The sequence below is a fragment of the Labrus bergylta genome, chromosome 13 (genome assembly GCF_963930695.1).
Source record: "Labrus bergylta chromosome 13, fLabBer1.1, whole genome shotgun sequence".
Classification (NCBI taxonomy): Eukaryota; Metazoa; Chordata; class Actinopteri; order Labriformes; family Labridae; genus Labrus; species Labrus bergylta.
Genome location: NC_089207.1, coordinates 8,417,953 through 8,441,020, shown reverse-complemented (window position 1 = coordinate 8,441,020; position 23,068 = coordinate 8,417,953). Strand labels below are relative to the sequence as shown.

At 36.8% G+C, this 23,068-nt stretch overlaps 15 non-coding genes across 15 annotated transcripts; all 15 read right to left on the bottom strand.

Moving 5' to 3' along the window:
• Positions 1–356: 356 nt before the first annotated feature.
• LOC136182306 (5S ribosomal RNA) lies at positions 357–475 on the bottom strand. Its single transcript, XR_010668624.1, has one exon. It is a non-coding gene; the product is annotated as a 5S ribosomal RNA (ribosomal RNA).
• A 1,405-nt stretch (positions 476–1,880) lies between these two features.
• Positions 1,881–1,999, bottom strand: LOC136181769 (5S ribosomal RNA). The gene has a single exon (XR_010668116.1). It is a non-coding gene; the product is annotated as a 5S ribosomal RNA (ribosomal RNA).
• A 1,417-nt stretch (positions 2,000–3,416) lies between these two features.
• Positions 3,417–3,535, bottom strand: LOC136181698 (5S ribosomal RNA). Its single transcript, XR_010668045.1, has one exon. It is a non-coding gene; the product is annotated as a 5S ribosomal RNA (ribosomal RNA).
• Positions 3,536–4,940: 1,405 nt separating this feature from the next.
• LOC136181373 (5S ribosomal RNA) lies at positions 4,941–5,059 on the bottom strand. The gene has a single exon (XR_010667722.1). It is a non-coding gene; the product is annotated as a 5S ribosomal RNA (ribosomal RNA).
• A 1,417-nt stretch (positions 5,060–6,476) lies between these two features.
• LOC136182305 (5S ribosomal RNA) lies at positions 6,477–6,595 on the bottom strand. Its single transcript, XR_010668623.1, has one exon. It is a non-coding gene; the product is annotated as a 5S ribosomal RNA (ribosomal RNA).
• Positions 6,596–8,000: 1,405 nt separating this feature from the next.
• Positions 8,001–8,119, bottom strand: LOC136181812 (5S ribosomal RNA). Its single transcript, XR_010668159.1, has one exon. It is a non-coding gene; the product is annotated as a 5S ribosomal RNA (ribosomal RNA).
• A 1,417-nt stretch (positions 8,120–9,536) lies between these two features.
• On the bottom strand, positions 9,537–9,655 carry LOC136182304 (5S ribosomal RNA). The gene has a single exon (XR_010668622.1). It is a non-coding gene; the product is annotated as a 5S ribosomal RNA (ribosomal RNA).
• A 1,405-nt stretch (positions 9,656–11,060) lies between these two features.
• Positions 11,061–11,179, bottom strand: LOC136181811 (5S ribosomal RNA). Its single transcript, XR_010668158.1, has one exon. It is a non-coding gene; the product is annotated as a 5S ribosomal RNA (ribosomal RNA).
• A 1,417-nt stretch (positions 11,180–12,596) lies between these two features.
• On the bottom strand, positions 12,597–12,715 carry LOC136182303 (5S ribosomal RNA). The gene has a single exon (XR_010668621.1). It is a non-coding gene; the product is annotated as a 5S ribosomal RNA (ribosomal RNA).
• Positions 12,716–14,120: 1,405 nt separating this feature from the next.
• On the bottom strand, positions 14,121–14,239 carry LOC136181505 (5S ribosomal RNA). The gene has a single exon (XR_010667852.1). It is a non-coding gene; the product is annotated as a 5S ribosomal RNA (ribosomal RNA).
• A 1,417-nt stretch (positions 14,240–15,656) lies between these two features.
• Positions 15,657–15,775, bottom strand: LOC136181407 (5S ribosomal RNA). The gene has a single exon (XR_010667755.1). It is a non-coding gene; the product is annotated as a 5S ribosomal RNA (ribosomal RNA).
• Positions 15,776–17,192: 1,417 nt separating this feature from the next.
• LOC136181960 (5S ribosomal RNA) lies at positions 17,193–17,311 on the bottom strand. The gene has a single exon (XR_010668276.1). It is a non-coding gene; the product is annotated as a 5S ribosomal RNA (ribosomal RNA).
• A 1,399-nt stretch (positions 17,312–18,710) lies between these two features.
• Positions 18,711–18,829, bottom strand: LOC136181345 (5S ribosomal RNA). Its single transcript, XR_010667694.1, has one exon. It is a non-coding gene; the product is annotated as a 5S ribosomal RNA (ribosomal RNA).
• Positions 18,830–20,234: 1,405 nt separating this feature from the next.
• Positions 20,235–20,353, bottom strand: LOC136181372 (5S ribosomal RNA). The gene has a single exon (XR_010667721.1). It is a non-coding gene; the product is annotated as a 5S ribosomal RNA (ribosomal RNA).
• Positions 20,354–21,770: 1,417 nt separating this feature from the next.
• Positions 21,771–21,889, bottom strand: LOC136181949 (5S ribosomal RNA). Its single transcript, XR_010668265.1, has one exon. It is a non-coding gene; the product is annotated as a 5S ribosomal RNA (ribosomal RNA).
• Positions 21,890–23,068: the final 1,179 nt, after the last annotated feature.

The following is a 23,068-nucleotide window of genomic DNA, read 5'->3' as shown; positions in this document are numbered from 1 at the left end:
ATTTATAATGATGGTGAATATTTCCAGTTGAATCAAATGTATAATATGGCTACCAGAGTGTTGTGGGGAAGTAAAGAGTAACCTAAGTACAAGTAATTAAAATATGTTAATGCAGTAGTCCTTACGTAAGTAGGCTACATGTACTTTTTGAATGTAAAACTGAACTTTGAAAACAGCCTCCAGAGAGCGTAATATGTATTAATACTCACTGAAAACATTGATGAAAATTGCAAAAAAAAAAAAGAGGACAGACTGCCAAATAAAATCATGTTTCATTTTCCACTGGCCTGTTTCTCTCAGTCCTTTCTCCACTAGTGAGGCAACAGCGCCCTCTTCTGGCTAAAGGAGGTATTAAAAGCTTACAGCACCTGGTATTCCCAGGCGGTCTCCCATCCAAGTACTAACCAGGCCCGACCCTGCTTAGCTTCCGAGATCGGACGAGATCGGGCGTGTTCAGGGTGGTATGGCCGTAAGCGAAAGAACAGGTTGTTAAAGGGTTATTTATACATACTTAGGTTTAAAGTAACACCTCGCCAAAATTAGAGCAAGTGACTATGACCTAGTTGATTTTATTACTTTTCTACTCAAACGTGTGGGCCTATGGATAGACTTACACTTAATCTTACTAGATTCAGCAATACTTTGACGCTGGGAGTTAACTAAAGACTTGCAGCTTGTTTTTAAGACTTGTTTCACGACTTGCGGGCAAACTGAACGTTCAAACGTCTGATAAACACATTGAACAAACCGATTCCGTGAAGATTAACTTCCCTCTTTCAAAACTGGCCTGGTTAGTACTTGGATGGGAGACCGCCTGGGAATCCCAGGTGCTGTAAGCTTTTAATACCTGCTTCAGCCAGCAGGGGACGCTGTAACCTCCTGCTATGCACTGCAGTTCTTTTTTTATTTGTCTATCATTGCTTCTACTTTCCTACAAAGTAGCTTACACTGAATTTTGATTGGGGATCATCTATAGCATATATAGGGACTGATTGTAATAATTATGAATTTTCATATAATTAGTAAGTGTTCCTTTGTGATTCCTAATGGAGGATTGTTTTTTTAATGATTAGTTACAATGGAGAATGTGAGGGGATCAAATATGTATGCCCCACAGGGTTATGATTTCTACATGAAACATTGCAATGGCTGATTTATTCATTTGTCATTCAAGATTACCTCAAAACAAGTAAGTGGTGATAAAAACATAATTTCGAGTTGTCCCTTGTATCTTAATCAATCACTGCTTAGGCTACTATAATAATCCTAAATCTTGTGTGCCTTAATGCAACATTTAAACTTATTTCTGCTGTTCACTGTTCACAAGTTTGCAGGATTGAAAACCTTAATAAATCCACAGTAAAAGTGACGATGCGAAATGGTCAACTTCTGAAAAATCGTCAATTGATTGATAAGTAAGCATCACTTGTTTGCAGGTTTTTTTTTAATTCAATCTTAATAGTAATCATTTATAATAATTCCTGATTTGGTGTAAATGTTTATTATTGATGTGAAAACATTTATAATGATGGTGAATATTTCCAGTTGAATCAAATGTATAATATGGCTACCAGAGTGTTGTGGGGAAGTAAAGAGTAACCTAAGTACAAGTAATTAAAATATGTTAATGCAGTAGTCCTTACTTAAGTAGGCTACATGTACTTTTTGAATGTAAAACTGAACTTTGAAAACAGCCTCCAGAGAGCGTAATATGTATTAATACTCACTGAAAACATTGATGAAAATTGCAACAACAAAAAAAAAAGAGAGGACAGACTGCCAAATAAAATCATGTTTCATTTTCCACTGGCCTGTTTCTCTCAGTCCTTTCTCCACTAGTGAGGCAACAGCGCCCTCTTCTGGCTAAAGGAGGTATTAAAAGCTTACAGCACCTGGTATTCCCAGGCGGTCTCCCATCCAAGTACTAACCAGGCCCGACCCTGCTTAGCTTCCGAGATCGGACGAGATTGGGCGTGTTCAGGGTGGTATGGCCGTAAACGAATGAACAGGTTGTTAAAGGGTTATTTATACATACTTAGGTTTAAAGTAACACCTCGCCAAAATTAGAGCAAGTGACTATGACCTAGTTGATTTTATTACTTTTCTACTCAAACGTGTGGGCCTATGGATAGACTTACACTTAATCTTACTAGATTCAGCAATACTTTGACGCTGGGAGTTAACTAAAGACTTGCAGCTTGTTTTTAAGACTTGTTTCACGACTTGCGGGCAAACTGAACGTTCAAACGTCTGATAAACACATTGAACAAACCGATTCCGTGAAGATTAACTTCCCTCTTTCAAAACTGGCCTGGTTAGTACTTGGATGGGAGACCGCCTGGGAATCCCAGGTGCTGTAAGCTTTTAATACCTGCTTCAGCCAGCAGGGGGCGCTGTAACCTCCTGCTATGCACTGCAGTTCTTTTTTTATTTGTCTATCATTGCTTCTACTTTCCTACAAAGTAGCTTACACTGAATTTTGATTGGGGATCATCTATAGCATATATAGGGACTGATTGTAATAATTATGAATTTTCATATAATTAGTAAGTGTTCCTTTGTGATTCCTAATGGAGGATTGTTTTTTTTAATGATTAGTTACAATGGAGAATGTGAGGGGATCAAATATGTATGCCCCACAGGGTTATGATTTCTACATGAAACATTGCAATGGCTGATTTATTCATTTGTCATTCAAGATTACCTCAAAACAAGTAAGTGGTGATAAAAACATAATTTCGAGTTGTCCCTTATATCTTAATCAATCACTGCTTAGGCTACTATAATAATCCTAAATCTTGTGTGCCTTAATGCAACATTTAAACTTATTTCTGCTGTTCACTGTTCACAAGTTTGCAGTATTGAAAACCTTAATAAATCCACAGTAAAAGTGACGATGCAAAATGGTCAACTTCTGAAAAATCGTCAATTGATTCTGAAAAAATATTGATTGATAAGTAAGCATCACTTGTTTGCAGGTTTTTTTTAAATTCAATCTTAATAGTAATCATTTATAATAATTCCTGATTTGGTGTAAATGTTTATTATTGATGTGAAAACATTTATAATGATGGTGAATATTTCCAGTTGAATCAAATGTATAATATGGCTACCAGAGTGTTGTGGGGAAGTAAAGAGTAACCTAAGTACAAGTAATTAAAATATGTTAATGCAGTAGTCCTTACGTAAGTAGGCTACATGTACTTTTTGAATGTAAAACTGAACTTTGAAAACAGCCTCCAGAGAGCGTAATATGTATTAATACTCACTGAAAACATTGATGAAAATTGCAACAAAAAAAAAGAGGACAGACTGCCAAATAAAATCATGTTTCATTTTCCACTGGCCTGTTTCTCTCAGTCCTTTCTCCACTAGTGAGGCAACAGCGCCCTCTTCTGGCTAAAGGAGGTATTAAAAGCTTACAGCACCTGGTATTCCCAGGCGGTCTCCCATCCAAGTACTAACCAGGCCCGACCCTGCTTAGCTTCCGAGATCGGACGAGATTGGGCGTGTTCAGGGTGGTATGGCCGTAAGCGAAAGAACAGGTTGTTAAAGGGTTATTTATACATACTTAGGTTTAAAGTAACACCTCGCCAAAATTAGAGCAAGTGACTATGACCTAGTTGATTTTATTACTTTTCTACTCAAACGTGTGGGCCTATGGATAGACTTACACTTAATCTTACTAGATTCAGCAATACTTTGACGCTGGGAGTTAACTAAAGACTTGCAGCTTGTTTTTAAGACTTGTTTCACGACTTGCGGGCAAACTGAACGTTCAAACGTCTGATAAACACATTGAACAAACCGATTCCGTGAAGATTAACTTCCCTCTTTCAAAACTGGCCTGGTTAGTACTTGGATGGGAGACCGCCTGGGAATCCCAGGTGCTGTAAGCTTTTAATACCTGCTTCAGCCAGCAGGGGACGCTGTAACCTCCTGCTATGCACTGCAGTTCTTTTTTTATTTGTCTATCATTGCTTCTACTTTCCTACAAAGTAGCTTACACTGAATTTTGATTGGGGATCATCTATAGCATATATAGGGACTGATTGTAATAATTATGAATTTTCATATAATTAGTAAGTGTTCCTTTGTGATTCCTAATGGAGGATTGTTTTTTTAATGATTAGTTACAATGGAGAATGTGAGGGGATCAAATATGTATGCCCCACAGGGTTATGATTTCTACATGAAACATTGCAATGGCTGATTTATTCATTTGTCATTCAAGATTACCTCAAAACAAGTAAGTGGTGATAAAAACATAATTTCGAGTTGTCCCTTGTATCTTAATCAATCACTGCTTAGGCTACTATAATAATCCTAAATATTGTGTGCCTTAATGCAACATTTAAACTTATTTCTGCTGTTCACTGTTCACAAGTTTGCAGGATTGAAAACCTTAATAAATCCACAGTAAAAGTGACGATGCGAAATGGTCAACTTCTGAAAAATCGTCAATTGATTGATAAGTAAGCATCACTTGTTTGCAGGTTTTTTTTAAATTCAATCTTAATAGTAATCATTTATAATAATTCCTGATTTGGTGTAAATGTTTATTATTGATGTGAAAACATTTATAATGATGGTGAATATTTCCAGTTGAATCAAATGTATAATATGGCTACCAGAGTGTTGTGGGGAAGTAAAGAGTAACCTAAGTACAAGTAATTAAAATATGTTAATGCAGTAGTCCTTACTTAAGTAGGCTACATGTACTTTTTGAATGTAAAACTGAACTTTGAAAACAGCCTCCAGAGAGCGTAATATGTATTAATACTCACTGAAAACATTGATGAAAATTGCAACAACAAAAAAAAAAGAGAGGACAGACTGCCAAATAAAATCATGTTTCATTTTCCACTGGCCTGTTTCTCTCAGTCCTTTCTCCACTAGTGAGGCAACAGCGCCCTCTTCTGGCTAAAGGAGGTATTAAAAGCTTACAGCACCTGGTATTCCCAGGCGGTCTCCCATCCAAGTACTAACCAGGCCCGACCCTGCTTAGCTTCCGAGATCGGACGAGATCGGGCGTGTTCAGGGTGGTATGGCCGTAAACGAATGAACAGGTTGTTAAAGGGTTATTTATACATACTTAGGTTTAAAGTAACACCTCGCCAAAATTAGAGCAAGTGACTATGACCTAGTTGATTTTATTACTTTTCTACTCAAACGTGTGGGCCTATGGATAGACTTACACTTAATCTTACTAGATTCAGCAATACTTTGACGCTGGGAGTTAACTAAAGACTTGCAGCTTGTTTTTAAGACTTGTTTCACGACTTGCGGGCAAACTGAACGTTCAAACGTCTGATAAACACATTGAACAAACCGATTCCGTGAAGATTAACTTCCCTCTTTCAAAACTGGCCTGGTTAGTACTTGGATGGGAGACCGCCTGGGAATCCCAGGTGCTGTAAGCTTTTAATACCTGCTTCAGCCAGCAGGGGGCGCTGTAACCTCCTGCTATGCACTGCAGTTCTTTTTTTATTTGTCTATCATTGCTTCTACTTTCCTACAAAGTAGCTTACACTGAATTTTGATTGGGGATCATCTATAGCATATATAGGGACTGATTGTAATAATTATGAATTTTCATATAATTAGTAAGTGTTCCTTTGTGATTCCTAATGGAGGATTGTTTTTTTTAATGATTAGTTACAATGGAGAATGTGAGGGGATCAAATATGTATGCCCCACAGGGTTATGATTTCTACATGAAACATTGCAATGGCTGATTTATTCATTTGTCATTCAAGATTACCTCAAAACAAGTAAGTGGTGATAAAAACATAATTTCGAGTTGTCCCTTATATCTTAATCAATCACTGCTTAGGCTACTATAATAATCCTAAATCTTGTGTGCCTTAATGCAACATTTAAACTTATTTCTGCTGTTCACTGTTCACAAGTTTGCAGTATTGAAAACCTTAATAAATCCACAGTAAAAGTGACGATGCAAAATGGTCAACTTCTGAAAAATCGTCAATTGATTCTGAAAAAATATTGATTGATAAGTAAGCATCACTTGTTTGCAGGTTTTTTTTAAATTCAATCTTAATAGTAATCATTTATAATAATTCCTGATTTGGTGTAAATGTTTATTATTGATGTGAAAACATTTATAATGATGGTGAATATTTCCAGTTGAATCAAATGTATAATATGGCTACCAGAGTGTTGTGGGGAAGTAAAGAGTAACCTAAGTACAAGTAATTAAAATATGTTAATGCAGTAGTCCTTACGTAAGTAGGCTACATGTACTTTTTGAATGTAAAACTGAACTTTGAAAACAGCCTCCAGAGAGCGTAATATGTATTAATACTCACTGAAAACATTGATGAAAATTGCAACAAAAAAAAAGAGGACAGACTGCCAAATAAAATCATGTTTCATTTTCCACTGGCCTGTTTCTCTCAGTCCTTTCTCCACTAGTGAGGCAACAGCGCCCTCTTCTGGCTAAAGGAGGTATTAAAAGCTTACAGCACCTGGTATTCCCAGGCGGTCTCCCATCCAAGTACTAACCAGGCCCGACCCTGCTTAGCTTCCGAGATCGGACGAGATCGGGCGTGTTCAGGGTGGTATGGCCGTAAGCGAAAGAACAGGTTGTTAAAGGGTTATTTATACATACTTAGGTTTAAAGTAACACCTCGCCAAAATTAGAGCAAGTGACTATGACCTAGTTGATTTTATTACTTTTCTACTCAAACGTGTGGGCCTATGGATAGACTTACACTTAATCTTACTAGATTCAGCAATACTTTGACGCTGGGAGTTAACTAAAGACTTGCAGCTTGTTTTTAAGACTTGTTTCACGACTTGCGGGCAAACTGAACGTTCAAACGTCTGATAAACACATTGAACAAACCGATTCCGTGAAGATTAACTTCCCTCTTTCAAAACTGGCCTGGTTAGTACTTGGATGGGAGACCGCCTGGGAATCCCAGGTGCTGTAAGCTTTTAATACCTGCTTCAGCCAGCAGGGGACGCTGTAACCTCCTGCTATGCACTGCAGTTCTTTTTTTATTTGTCTATCATTGCTTCTACTTTCCTACAAAGTAGCTTACACTGAATTTTGATTGGGGATCATCTATAGCATATATAGGGACTGATTGTAATAATTATGAATTTTCATATAATTAGTAAGTGTTCCTTTGTGATTCCTAATGGAGGATTGTTTTTTTAATGATTAGTTACAATGGAGAATGTGAGGGGATCAAATATGTATGCCCCACAGGGTTATGATTTCTACATGAAACATTGCAATGGCTGATTTATTCATTTGTCATTCAAGATTACCTCAAAACAAGTAAGTGGTGATAAAAACATAATTTCGAGTTGTCCCTTGTATCTTAATCAATCACTGCTTAGGCTACTATAATAATCCTAAATCTTGTGTGCCTTAATGCAACATTTAAACTTATTTCTGCTGTTCACTGTTCACAAGTTTGCAGGATTGAAAACCTTAATAAATCCACAGTAAAAGTGACGATGCGAAATGGTCAACTTCTGAAAAATCGTCAATTGATTGATAAGTAAGCATCACTTGTTTGCAGGTTTTTTTTAAATTCAATCTTAATAGTAATCATTTATAATAATTCCTGATTTGGTGTAAATGTTTATTATTGATGTGAAAACATTTATAATGATGGTGAATATTTCCAGTTGAATCAAATGTATAATATGGCTACCAGAGTGTTGTGGGGAAGTAAAGAGTAACCTAAGTACAAGTAATTAAAATATGTTAATGCAGTAGTCCTTACTTAAGTAGGCTACATGTACTTTTTGAATGTAAAACTGAACTTTGAAAACAGCCTCCAGAGAGCGTAATATGTATTAATACTCACTGAAAACATTGATGAAAATTGCAACAACAAAAAAAAAAGAGAGGACAGACTGCCAAATAAAATCATGTTTCATTTTCCACTGGCCTGTTTCTCTCAGTCCTTTCTCCACTAGTGAGGCAACAGCGCCCTCTTCTGGCTAAAGGAGGTATTAAAAGCTTACAGCACCTGGTATTCCCAGGCGGTCTCCCATCCAAGTACTAACCAGGCCCGACCCTGCTTAGCTTCCGAGATCGGACTAAATCGGGCGTGTTCAGGGTGGTATGGCCGTAAACGAATGAACAGGTTGTTAAAGGGTTATTTATACATACTTAGGTTTAAAGTAACACCTCGCCAAAATTAGAGCAAGTGACTATGACCTAGTTGATTTTATTACTTTTCTACTCAAACGTGTGGGCCTATGGATAGACTTACACTTAATCTTACTAGATTCAGCAATACTTTGACGCTGGGAGTTAACTAAAGACTTGCAGCTTGTTTTTAAGACTTGTTTCACGACTTGCGGGCAAACTGAACGTTCAAACGTCTGATAAACACATTGAACAAACCGATTCCGTGAAGATTAACTTCCCTCTTTCAAAACTGGCCTGGTTAGTACTTGGATGGGAGACCGCCTGGGAATCCCAGGTGCTGTAAGCTTTTAATACCTGCTTCAGCCAGCAGGGGGCGCTGTAACCTCCTGCTATGCACTGCAGTTCTTTTTTTATTTGTCTATCATTGCTTCTACTTTCCTACAAAGTAGCTTACACTGAATTTTGATTGGGGATCATCTATAGCATATATAGGGACTGATTGTAATAATTATGAATTTTCATATAATTAGTAAGTGTTCCTTTGTGATTCCTAATGGAGGATTGTTTTTTTTAATGATTAGTTACAATGGAGAATGTGAGGGGATCAAATATGTATGCCCCACAGGGTTATGATTTCTACATGAAACATTGCAATGGCTGATTTATTCATTTGTCATTCAAGATTACCTCAAAACAAGTAAGTGGTGATAAAAACATAATTTCGAGTTGTCCCTTATATCTTAATCAATCACTGCTTAGGCTACTATAATAATCCTAAATCTTGTGTGCCTTAATGCAACATTTAAACTTATTTCTGCTGTTCACTGTTCACAAGTTTGCAGTATTGAAAACCTTAATAAATCCACAGTAAAAGTGACGATGCAAAATGGTCAACTTCTGAAAAATCGTCAATTGATTCTGAAAAAATATTGATTGATAAGTAAGCATCACTTGTTTGCAGGTTTTTTTTAAATTCAATCTTAATAGTAATCATTTATAATAATTCCTGATTTGGTGTAAATGTTTATTATTGATGTGAAAACATTTATAATGATGGTGAATATTTCCAGTTGAATCAAATGTATAATATGGCTACCAGAGTGTTGTGGGGAAGTAAAGAGTAACCTAAGTACAAGTAATTAAAATATGTTAATGCAGTAGTCCTTACGTAAGTAGGCTACATGTACTTTTTGAATGTAAAACTGAACTTTGAAAACAGCCTCCAGAGAGCGTAATATGTATTAATACTCACTGAAAACATTGATGAAAATTGCAACAAAAAAAAAGAGGACAGACTGCCAAATAAAATCATGTTTCATTTTCCACTGGCCTGTTTCTCTCAGTCCTTTCTCCACTAGTGAGGCAACAGCGCCCTCTTCTGGCTAAAGGAGGTATTAAAAGCTTACAGCACCTGGTATTCCCAGGCGGTCTCCCATCCAAGTACTAACCAGGCCCGACCCTGCTTAGCTTCCGAGATCGGACGAGATCGGGCGTGTTCAGGGTGGTATGGCCGTAAGCGAATGAACAGGTTGTTAAAGGGTTATTTATACATACTTAGGTTTAAAGTAACACCTCGCCAAAATTAGAGCAAGTGACTATGACCTAGTTGATTTTATTACTTTTCTACTCAAACGTGTGGGCCTATGGATAGACTTACACTTAATCTTACTAGATTCAGCAATACTTTGACGCTGGGAGTTAACTAAAGACTTGCAGCTTGTTTTTAAGACTTGTTTCACGACTTGCGGGCAAACTGAACGTTCAAACGTCTGATAAACACATTGAACAAACCGATTCCGTGAAGATTAACTTCCCTCTTTCAAAACTGGCCTGGTTAGTACTTGGATGGGAGACCGCCTGGGAATCCCAGGTGCTGTAAGCTTTTAATACCTGCTTCAGCCAGCAGGGGACGCTGTAACCTCCTGCTATGCACTGCAGTTCTTTTTTTATTTGTCTATCATTGCTTCTACTTTCCTACAAAGTAGCTTACACTGAATTTTGATTGGGGATCATCTATAGCATATATAGGGACTGATTGTAATAATTATGAATTTTCATATAATTAGTAAGTGTTCCTTTGTGATTCCTAATGGAGGATTGTTTTTTTAATGATTAGTTACAATGGAGAATGTGAGGGGATCAAATATGTATGCCCCACAGGGTTATGATTTCTACATGAAACATTGCAATGGCTGATTTATTCATTTGTCATTCAAGATTACCTCAAAACAAGTAAGTGGTGATAAAAACATAATTTCGAGTTGTCCCTTGTATCTTAATCAATCACTGCTTAGGCTACTATAATAATCCTAAATCTTGTGTGCCTTAATGCAACATTTAAACTTATTTCTGCTGTTCACTGTTCACAAGTTTGCAGGATTGAAAACCTTAATAAATCCACAGTAAAAGTGACGATGCGAAATGGTCAACTTCTGAAAAATCGTCAATTGATTGATAAGTAAGCATCACTTGTTTGCAGGTTTTTTTTAAATTCAATCTTAATAGTAATCATTTATAATAATTCCTGATTTGGTGTAAATGTTTATTATTGATGTGAAAACATTTATAATGATGGTGAATATTTCCAGTTGAATCAAATGTATAATATGGCTACCAGAGTGTTGTGGGGAAGTAAAGAGTAACCTAAGTACAAGTAATTAAAATATGTTAATGCAGTAGTCCTTACTTAAGTAGGCTACATGTACTTTTTGAATGTAAAACTGAACTTTGAAAACAGCCTCCAGAGAGCGTAATATGTATTAATACTCACTGAAAACATTGATGAAAATTGCAACAACAAAAAAAAAAGAGAGGACAGACTGCCAAATAAAATCATGTTTCATTTTCCACTGGCCTGTTTCTCTCAGTCCTTTCTCCACTAGTGAGGCAACAGCGCCCTCTTCTGGCTAAAGGAGGTATTAAAAGCTTACAGCACCTGGTATTCCCAGGCGGTCTCCCATCCAAGTACTAACCAGGCCCGACCCTGCTTAGCTTCCGAGATCGGACTAAATCGGGCGTGTTCAGGGTGGTATGGCCGTAAACGAATGAACAGGTTGTTAAAGGGTTATTTATACATACTTAGGTTTAAAGTAACACCTCGCCAAAATTAGAGCAAGTGACTATGACCTAGTTGATTTTATTACTTTTCTACTCAAACGTGTGGGCCTATGGATAGACTTACACTTAATCTTACTAGATTCAGCAATACTTTGACGCTGGGAGTTAACTAAAGACTTGCAGCTTGTTTTTAAGACTTGTTTCACGACTTGCGGGCAAACTGAACGTTCAAACGTCTGATAAACACATTGAACAAACCGATTCCGTGAAGATTAACTTCCCTCTTTCAAAACTGGCCTGGTTAGTACTTGGATGGGAGACCGCCTGGGAATCCCAGGTGCTGTAAGCTTTTAATACCTGCTTCAGCCAGCAGGGGGCGCTGTAACCTCCTGCTATGCACTGCAGTTCTTTTTTTATTTGTCTATCATTGCTTCTACTTTCCTACAAAGTAGCTTACACTGAATTTTGATTGGGGATCATCTATAGCATATATAGGGACTGATTGTAATAATTATGAATTTTCATATAATTAGTAAGTGTTCCTTTGTGATTCCTAATGGAGGATTGTTTTTTTTAATGATTAGTTACAATGGAGAATGTGAGGGGATCAAATATGTATGCCCCACAGGGTTATGATTTCTACATGAAACATTGCAATGGCTGATTTATTCATTTGTCATTCAAGATTACCTCAAAACAAGTAAGTGGTGATAAAAACATAATTTCGAGTTGTCCCTTATATCTTAATCAATCACTGCTTAGGCTACTATAATAATCCTAAATCTTGTGTGCCTTAATGCAACATTTAAACTTATTTCTGCTGTTCACTGTTCACAAGTTTGCAGTATTGAAAACCTTAATAAATCCACAGTAAAAGTGACGATGCAAAATGGTCAACTTCTGAAAAATCGTCAATTGATTCTGAAAAAATATTGATTGATAAGTAAGCATCACTTGTTTGCAGGTTTTTTTTAAATTCAATCTTAATAGTAATCATTTATAATAATTCCTGATTTGGTGTAAATGTTTATTATTGATGTGAAAACATTTATAATGATGGTGAATATTTCCAGTTGAATCAAATGTATAATATGGCTACCAGAGTGTTGTGGGGAAGTAAAGAGTAACCTAAGTACAAGTAATTAAAATATGTTAATGCAGTAGTCCTTACGTAAGTAGGCTACATGTACTTTTTGAATGTAAAACTGAACTTTGAAAACAGCCTCCAGAGAGCGTAATATGTATTAATACTCACTGAAAACATTGATGAAAATTGCAACAAAAAAAAAGAGGACAGACTGCCAAATAAAATCATGTTTCATTTTCCACTGGCCTGTTTCTCTCAGTCCTTTCTCCACTAGTGAGGCAACAGCGCCCTCTTCTGGCTAAAGGAGGTATTAAAAGCTTACAGCACCTGGTATTCCCAGGCGGTCTCCCATCCAAGTACTAACCAGGCCCGACCCTGCTTAGCTTCCGAGATCGGACGAGATCGGGCGTGTTCAGGGTGGTATGGCCGTAAGCGAATGAACAGGTTGTTAAAGGGTTATTTATACATACTTAGGTTTAAAGTAACACCTCGCCAAAATTAGAGCAAGTGACTATGACCTAGTTGATTTTATTACTTTTCTACTCAAACGTGTGGGCCTATGGATAGACTTACACTTAATCTTACTAGATTCAGCAATACTTTGACGCTGGGAGTTAACTAAAGACTTGCAGCTTGTTTTTAAGACTTGTTTCACGACTTGCGGGCAAACTGAACGTTCAAACGTCTGATAAACACATTGAACAAACCGATTCCGTGAAGATTAACTTCCCTCTTTCAAAACTGGCCTGGTTAGTACTTGGATGGGAGACCGCCTGGGAATCCCAGGTGCTGTAAGCTTTTAATACCTGCTTCAGCCAGCAGGGGACGCTGTAACCTCCTGCTATGCACTGCAGTTCTTTTTTTATTTGTCTATCATTGCTTCTACTTTCCTACAAAGTAGCTTACACTGAATTTTGATTGGGGATCATCTATAGCATATATAGGGACTGATTGTAATAATTATGAATTTTCATATAATTAGTAAGTGTTCCTTTGTGATTCCTAATGGAGGATTGTTTTTTTAATGATTAGTTACAATGGAGAATGTGAGGGGATCAAATATGTATGCCCCACAGGGTTATGATTTCTACATGAAACATTGCAATGGCTGATTTATTCATTTGTCATTCAAGATTACCTCAAAACAAGTAAGTGGTGATAAAAACATAATTTCGAGTTGTCCCTTGTATCTTAATCAATCACTGCTTAGGCTACTATAATAATCCTAAATCTTGTGTGCCTTAATGCAACATTTAAACTTATTTCTGCTGTTCACTGTTCACAAGTTTGCAGGATTGAAAACCTTAATAAATCCACAGTAAAAGTGACGATGCGAAATGGTCAACTTCTGAAAAATCGTCAATTGATTGATAAGTAAGCATCACTTGTTTGCAGGTTTTTTTTAAATTCAATCTTAATAGTAATCATTTATAATAATTCCTGATTTGGTGTAAATGTTTATTATTGATGTGAAAACATTTATAATGATGGTGAATATTTCCAGTTGAATCAAATGTATAATATGGCTACCAGAGTGTTGTGGGGAAGTAAAGAGTAACCTAAGTACAAGTAATTAAAATATGTTAATGCAGTAGTCCTTACTTAAGTAGGCTACATGTACTTTTTGAATGTAAAACTGAACTTTGAAAACAGCCTCCAGAGAGCGTAATATGTATTAATACTCACTGAAAACATTGATGAAAATTGCAACAACAAAAAAAAAAGAGAGGACAGACTGCCAAATAAAATCATGTTTCATTTTCCACTGGCCTGTTTCTCTCAGTCCTTTCTCCACTAGTGAGGCAACAGCGCCCTCTTCTGGCTAAAGGAGGTATTAAAAGCTTACAGCACCTGGTATTCCCAGGCGGTCTCCCATCCAAGTACTAACCAGGCCCGACCCTGCTTAGCTTCCGAGATCGGACGAGATCGGGCGTGTTCAGGGTGGTATGGCCGTAAGTGAATGAACAGGTTGTTAAAGGGTTATTTATACATACTTAGGTTTAAAGTAACACCTCGCCAAAATTAGAGCAAGTGACTATGACCTAGTTGATTTTATTACTTTTCTACTCAAACGTGTGGGCCTATGGATAGACTTACACTTAATCTTACTAGATTCAGCAATACTTTGACGCTGGGAGTTAACTAAAGACTTGCAGCTTGTTTTTAAGACTTGTTTCACGACTTGCGGGCAAACTGAACGTTCAAACGTCTGATAAACACATTGAACAAACCGATTCCGTGAAGATTAACTTCCCTCTTTCAAAACTGGCCTGGTTAGTACTTGGATGGGAGACCGCCTGGGAATCCCAGGTACTGTAAGCTTTTAATACCTGCTTCAGCCAGCAGGGGGCGCTGTAACCTCCTGCTATGCACTGCAGTTCTTTTTTTATTTGTCTATCATTGCTTCTACTTTCCTACAAAGTAGCTTACACTGAATTTTGATTGGGGATCATCTATAGCATATATAGGGACTGATTGTAATAATTATGAATTTTCATATAATTAGTAAGTGTTCCTTTGTGATTCCTAATGGAGGATTGTTTTTTTTAATGATTAGTTACAATGGAGAATGTGAGGGGATCAAATATGTATGCCCCACAGGGTTATGATTTCTACATGAAACATTGCAATGGCTGATTTATTCATTTGTCATTCAAGATTACCTCAAAACAAGTAAGTGGTGATAAAAACATAATTTCGAGTTGTCCCTTATATCTTAATCAATCACTGCTTAGGCTACTATAATAATCCTAAATCTTGTGTGCCTTAATGCAACATTTAAACTTATTTCTGCTGTTCACTGTTCACAAGTTTGCAGTATTGAAAACCTTAATAAATCCACAGTAAAAGTGACGATGCAAAATGGTCAACTTCTGAAAAATCGTCAATTGATTCTGAAAAAATATTGATTGATAAGTAAGCATCACTTGTTTGCAGGTTTTTTTTAAATTCAATCTTAATAGTAATCATTTATAATAATTCCTGATTTGGTGTAAATGTTTATTATTGATGTGAAAACATTTATAATGATGGTGAATATTTCCAGTTGAATCAAATGTATAATATGGCTACCAGAGTGTTGTGGGGAAGTAAAGAGTAACCTAAGTACAAGTAATTAAAATATGTTAATGCAGTAGTCCTTACGTAAGTAGGCTACATGTACTTTTTGAATGTAAAACTGAACTTTGAAAACAGCCTCCAGAGAGCGTAATATGTATTAATACTCACTGAAAACATTGATGAAAATTGCAACAAAAAAAAAGAGGACAGACTGCCAAATAAAATCATGTTTCATTTTCCACTGGCCTGTTTCTCTCAGTCCTTTCTCCACTAGTGAGGCAACAGCGCCCTCTTCTGGCTAAAGGAGGTATTAAAAGCTTACAGCACCTGGTATTCCCAGGCGGTCTCCCATCCAAGTACTAACCAGGCCCGACCCTGCTTAGCTTCCGAGATCGGACGAGATCGGGCATGTTCAGGGTGGTATGGCCGTAAGCGAATGAACAGGTTGTTAAAGGGTTATTTATACATACTTAGGTTTAAAGTAACACCTCGCCAAAATTAGAGCAAGTGACTATGACCTAGTTGATTTTATTACTTTTCTACTCAAACGTGTGGGCCTATGGATAGACTTACACTTAATCTTACTAGATTCAGCAATACTTTGACGCTGGGAGTTAACTAAAGACTTGCAGCTTGTTTTTAAGACTTGTTTCACGACTTGCGGGCAAACTGAACGTTCAAACGTCTGATAAACACATTGAACAAACCGATTCCGTGAAGATTAACTTCCCTCTTTCAAAACTGGCCTGGTTAGTACTTGGATGGGAGACCGCCTGGGAATCCCAGGTGCTGTAAGCTTTTAATACCTGCTTCAGCCAGCAGGGGGCGCTGTAACCTCCTGCTATGCACTGCAGTTCTTTTTTTATTTGTCTATCATTGCTTCTACTTTCCTACAAAGTAGCTTACACTGAATTTTGATTGGGGATCATCTATAGCATATATAGGGACTGATTGTAATAATTATGAATTTTCATATAATTAGTAAGTGTTCCTTTGTGATTCCTAATGGAGGATTGTTTTTTTTAATGATTAGTTACAATGGAGAATGTGAGGGGATCAAATATGTATGCCCCACAGGGTTATGATTTCTACATGAAACATTGCAATGGCTGATTTATTCATTTGTCATTCAAGATTACCTCAAAACAAGTAAGTGGTGATAAAAACATAATTTCGAGTTGTCCCTTATATCTTAATCAATCACTGCTTAGGCTACTATAATAATCCTAAATCTTGTGTGCCTTAATGCAACATTTAAACTTATTTCTGCTGTTCACTGTTCACAAGTTTGCAGTATTGAAAACCTTAATAAATCCACAGTAAAAGTGACGATGCAAAATGGTCAACTTCTGAAAAATCGTCAATTGATTCTGAAAAAATATTGATTGATAAGTAAGCATCACTTGTTTGCAGGTTTTTTTTAAATTCAATCTTAATAGTAATCATTTATAATAATTCCTGATTTGGTGTAAATGTTTATTATTGATGTGAAAACATTTATAATGATGGTGAATATTTCCAGTTGAATCAAATGTATAATATGGCTACCAGAGTGTTGTGGGGAAGTAAAGAGTAACCTAAGTACAAGTAATTAAAATATGTTAATGCAGTAGTCCTTACGTAAGTAGGCTACATGTACTTTTTGAATGTAAAACTGAACTTTGAAAACAGCCTCCAGAGAGCGTAATATGTATTAATACTCACTGAAAACATTGATGAAAATTGCAACAAAAAAAAAGAGGACAGACTGCCAAATAAAATCATGTTTCATTTTCCACTGGCCTGTTTCTCTCAGTCCTTTCTCCACTAGTGAGGCAACAGCGCCCTCTTCTGGCTAAAGGAGGTATTAAAAGCTTACAGCACCTGGTATTCCCAGGCGGTCTCCCATCCAAGTACTAACCAGGCCCGACCCTGCTTAGCTTCCGAGATCGGATGAGATCGGGCGTGTTCAGGGTGGTATGGCCGTAAGCGAATGAACAGGTTGTTAAAGGGTTATTTATACATACTTAGGTTTAAAGTAACACCTCGCCAAAATTAGAGCAAGTGACTATGACCTAGTTGATTTTATTACTTTTCTACTCAAACGTGTGGGCCTATGGATAGACTTACACTTAATCTTACTAGATTCAGCAATACTTTGACGCTGGGAGTTAACTAAAGACTTGCAGCTTGTTTTTAAGACTTGTTTCACGACTTGCGGGCAAACTGAACGTTCAAACGTCTGATAAACACATTGAACAAACCGATTCCGTGAAGATTAACTTCCCTCTTTCAAAACTGGCCTGGTTAGTACTTGGATGGGAGACCGCCTGGGAATCCCAGGTGCTGTAAGCTTTTAATACCTGCTTCAGCCAGCAGGGGACGCTGTAACCTCCTGCTATGCACTGCAGTTCTTTTTTTATTTGTCTATCATTGCTTCTACTTTCCTACAAAGTAGCTTACACTGAATTTTGATTGGGGATCATCTATAGCATATATAGGGACTGATTGTAATAATTATGAATTTTCATATAATTAGTAAGTGTTCCTTTGTGATTCCTAATGGAGGATTGTTTTTTTAATGATTAGTTACAATGGAGAATGTGAGGGGATCAAATATGTATGCCCCACAGGGTTATGATTTCTACATGAAACATTGCAATGGCTGATTTATTCATTTGTCATTCAAGATTACCTCAAAACAAGTAAGTGGTGATAAAAACATAATTTCGAGTTGTCCCTTGTATCTTAATCAATCACTGCTTAGGCTACTATAATAATCCTAAATCTTGTGTGCCTTAATGCAACATTTAAACTTATTTCTGCTGTTCACTGTTCACAAGTTTGCAGGATTGAAAACCTTAATAAATCCACAGTAAAAGTGACGATGCGAAATGGTCAACTTCTGAAAAATCGTCAATTGATTGATAAGTAAGCATCACTTGTTTGCAGGTTTTTTTTAAATTCAATCTTAATAGTAATCATTTATAATAATTCCTGATTTGGTGTAAATGTTTATTATTGATGTGAAAACATTTATAATGATGGTGAATATTTCCAGTTGAATCAAATGTATAATATGGCTACCAGAGTGTTGTGGGGAAGTAAAGAGTAACCTAAGTACAAGTAATTAAAATATGTTAATGCAGTAGTCCTTACGTAAGTAGGCTACATGTACTTTTTGAATGTAAAACTGAACTTTGAAAACAGCCTCCAGAGAGCGTAATATGTATTAATACTCACTGAAAACATTGATGAAAATTGCAACAAAAAAAAAGAGGACAGACTGCCAAATAAAATCATGTTTCATTTTCCACTGGCCTGTTTCTCTCAGTCCTTTCTCCACTAGTGAGGCAACAGCGCCCTCTTCTGGCTAAAGGAGGTATTAAAAGCTTACAGCACCTGGTATTCCCAGGCGGTCTCCCATCCAAGTACTATCCAGGCCCGACCCTGCTTAGCTTCCGAGATCGGACGAGATCGGGCGTGTTCAGGGTGGTATGGCCGTAAGCGAAAGAACAGGTTGTTAAAGGGTTATTTATACATACTTAGGTTTAAAGTAACACCTCGCCAAAATTAGAGCAAGTGACTATGACCTAGTTGATTTTATTACTTTTCTACTCAAACGTGTGGGCCTATGGATAGACTTACACTTAATCTTACTAGATTCAGCAATACTTTGACGCTGGGAGTTAACTAAAGACTTGCAGCTTGTTTTTAAGACTTGTTTCACGACTTGCGGGCAAACTGAACGTTCAAACGTCTGATAAACACATTGAACAAACCGATTCCGTGAAGATTAACTTCCCTCTTTCAAAACTGGCCTGGTTAGTACTTGGATGGGAGACCGCCTGGGAATCCCAGGTGCTGTAAGCTTTTAATACCTGCTTCAGCCAGCAGGGGACGCTGTAACCTCCTGCTATGCACTGCAGTTCTTTTTTTATTTGTCTATCATTGCTTCTACTTTCCTACAAAGTAGCTTACACTGAATTTTGATTGGGGATCATCTATAGCATATATAGGGACTGATTGTAATAATTATGAATTTTCATATAATTAGTAAGTGTTCCTTTGTGATTCCTAATGGAGGATTGTTTTTTTAATGATTAGTTACAATGGAGAATGTGAGGGGATCAAATATGTATGCCCCACAGGGTTATGATTTCTACATGAAACATTGCAATGGCTGATTTATTCATTTGTCATTCAAGATTACCTCAAAACAAGTAAGTGGTGATAAAAACATAATTTCGAGTTGTCCCTTGTATCTTAATCAATCACTGCTTAGGCTACTATAATAATCCTAAATCTTGTGTGCCTTAATGCAACATTTAAACTTATTTCTGCTGTTCACTGTTCACAAGTTTGCAGGATTGAAAACCTTAATAAATCCACAGTAAAAGTGACGATGCGAAATGGTCAACTTCTGAAAAATCGTCAATTGATTGATAAGTAAGCATCACTTGTTTGCAGGTTTTTTTTAAATTCAATCTTAATAGTAATCATTTATAATAATTCCTGATTTGGTGTAAATGTTTATTATTGATGTGAAAACATTTATAATGATGGTGAATATTTCCAGTTGAATCAAATGTATAATATGGCTACCAGAGTGTTGTGGGGAAGTAAAGAGTAACCTAAGTACAAGTAATTAAAATATGTTAATGCAGTAGTCCTTACTTAAGTAGGCTACATGTACTTTTTGAATGTAAAACTGAACTTTGAAAACAGCCTCCAGAGAGCGTAATATGTATTAATACTCACTGAAAACATTGATGAAAATTGCAACAACAAAAAAAAAAGAGAGGACAGACTGCCAAATAAAATCATGTTTCATTTTCCACTGGCCTGTTTCTCTCAGTCCTTTCTCCACTAGTGAGGCAACAGCGCCCTCTTCTGGCTAAAGGAGGTATTAAAAGCTTACAGCACCTGGTATTCCCAGGCGGTCTCCCATCCAAGTACTAACCAGGCCCGACCCTGCTTAGCTTCCGAGATCGGACGAGATCGGGCGTGTTCAGGGTGGTATGGCCGTAAACGAATGAACAGGTTGTTAAAGGGTTATTTATACATACTTAGGTTTAAAGTAACACCTCGCCAAAATTAGAGCAAGTGACTATGACCTAGTTGATTTTATTACTTTTCTACTCAAACGTGTGGGCCTATGGATAGACTTACACTTAATCTTACTAGATTCAGCAATACTTTGACGCTGGGAGTTAACTAAAGACTTGCAGCTTGTTTTTAAGACTTGTTTCACGACTTGCGGGCAAACTGAACGTTCAAACGTCTGATAAACACATTGAACAAACCGATTCCGTGAAGATTAACTTCCCTCTTTCAAAACTGGCCTGGTTAGTACTTGGATGGGAGACCGCCTGGGAATCCCAGGTGCTGTAAGCTTTTAATACCTGCTTCAGCCAGCAGGGGGCGCTGTAACCTCCTGCTATGCACTGCAGTTCTTTTTTTATTTGTCTATCATTGCTTCTACTTTCCTACAAAGTAGCTTACACTGAATTTTGATTGGGGATCATCTATAGCATATATAGGGACTGATTGTAATAATTATGAATTTTCATATAATTAGTAAGTGTTCCTTTGTGATTCCTAATGGAGGATTGTTTTTTTTAATGATTAGTTACAATGGAGAATGTGAGGGGATCAAATATGTATGCCCCACAGGGTTATGATTTCTACATGAAACATTGCAATGGCTGATTTATTCATTTGTCATTCAAGATTACCTCAAAACAAGTAAGTGGTGATAAAAACATAATTTCGAGTTGTCCCTTATATCTTAATCAATCACTGCTTAGGCTACTATAATAATCCTAAATCTTGTGTGCCTTAATGCAACATTTAAACTTATTTCTGCTGTTCACTGTTCACAAGTTTGCAGTATTGAAAACCTTAATAAATCCACAGTAAAAGTGACGATGCAAAATGGTCAACTTCTGAAAAATCGTCAATTGATTCTGAAAAAATATTGATTGATAAGTAAGCATCACTTGTTTGCAGGTTTTTTTTAAATTCAATCTTAATAGTAATCATTTATAATAATTCCTGATTTGGTGTAAATGTTTATTATTGATGTGAAAACATTTATAATGATGGTGAATATTTCCAGTTGAATCAAATGTATAATATGGCTACCAGAGTGTTGTGGGGAAGTAAAGAGTAACCTAAGTACAAGTAATTAAAATATGTTAATGCAGTAGTCCTTACGTAAGTAGGCTACATGTACTTTTTGAATGTAAAACTGAACTTTGAAAACAGCCTCCAGAGAGCGTAATATGTATTAATACTCACTGAAAACATTGATGAAAATTGCAACAAAAAAAAAGAGGACAGACTGCCAAATAAAATCATGTTTCATTTTCCACTGGCCTGTTTCTCTCAGTCCTTTCTCCACTAGTGAGGCAACAGCGCCCTCTTCTGGCTAAAGGAGGTATTAAAAGCTTACAGCACCTGGTATTCCCAGGCGGTCTCCCATCCAAGTACTAACCAGGCCCGACCCTGCTTAGCTTCCGAGATCGGATGAGATCGGGCGTGTTCAGGGTGGTATGGCCGTAAGCGAATGAACAGGTTGTTAAAGGGTTATTTATACATACTTAGGTTTAAAGTAACACCTCGCCAAAATTAGAGCAAGTGACTATGACCTAGTTGATTTTATTACTTTTCTACTCAAACGTGTGGGCCTATGGATAGACTTACACTTAATCTTACTAGATTCAGCAATACTTTGACGCTGGGAGTTAACTAAAGACTTGCAGCTTGTTTTTAAGACTTGTTTCACGACTTGCGGGCAAACTGAACGTTCAAACGTCTGATAAACACATTGAACAAACCGATTCCGTGAAGATTAACTTCCCTCTTTCAAAACTGGCCTGGTTAGTACTTGGATGGGAGACCGCCTGGGAATCCCAGGTGCTGTAAGCTTTTAATACCTGCTTCAGCCAGCAGGGGACGCTGTAACCTCCTGCTATGCACTGCAGTTCTTTTTTTATTTGTCTATCATTGCTTCTACTTTCCTACAAAGTAGCTTACACTGAATTTTGATTGGGGATCATCTATAGCATATATAGGGACTGATTGTAATAATTATGAATTTTCATATAATTAGTAAGTGTTCCTTTGTGATTCCTAATGGAGGATTGTTTTTTTAATGATTAGTTACAATGGAGAATGTGAGGGGATCAAATATGTATGCCCCACAGGGTTATGATTTCTACATGAAACATTGCAATGGCTGATTTATTCATTTGTCATTCAAGATTACCTCAAAACAAGTAAGTGGTGATAAAAACATAATTTCGAGTTGTCCCTTGTATCTTAATCAATCACTGCTTAGGCTACTATAATAATCCTAAATCTTGTGTGCCTTAATGCAACATTTAAACTTATTTCTGCTGTTCACTGTTCACAAGTTTGCAGGATTGAAAACCTTAATAAATCCACAGTAAAAGTGACGATGCGAAATGGTCAACTTCTGAAAAATCGTCAATTGATTGATAAGTAAGCATCACTTGTTTGCAGGTTTTTTTTAAATTCAATCTTAATAGTAATCATTTATAATAATTCCTGATTTGGTGTAAATGTTTATTATTGATGTGAAAACATTTATAATGATGGTGAATATTTCCAGTTGAATCAAATGTATAATATGGCTACCAGAGTGTTGTGGGGAAGTAAAGAGTAACCTAAGTACAAGTAATTAAAATATGTTAATGCAGTAGTCCTTACTTAAGTAGGCT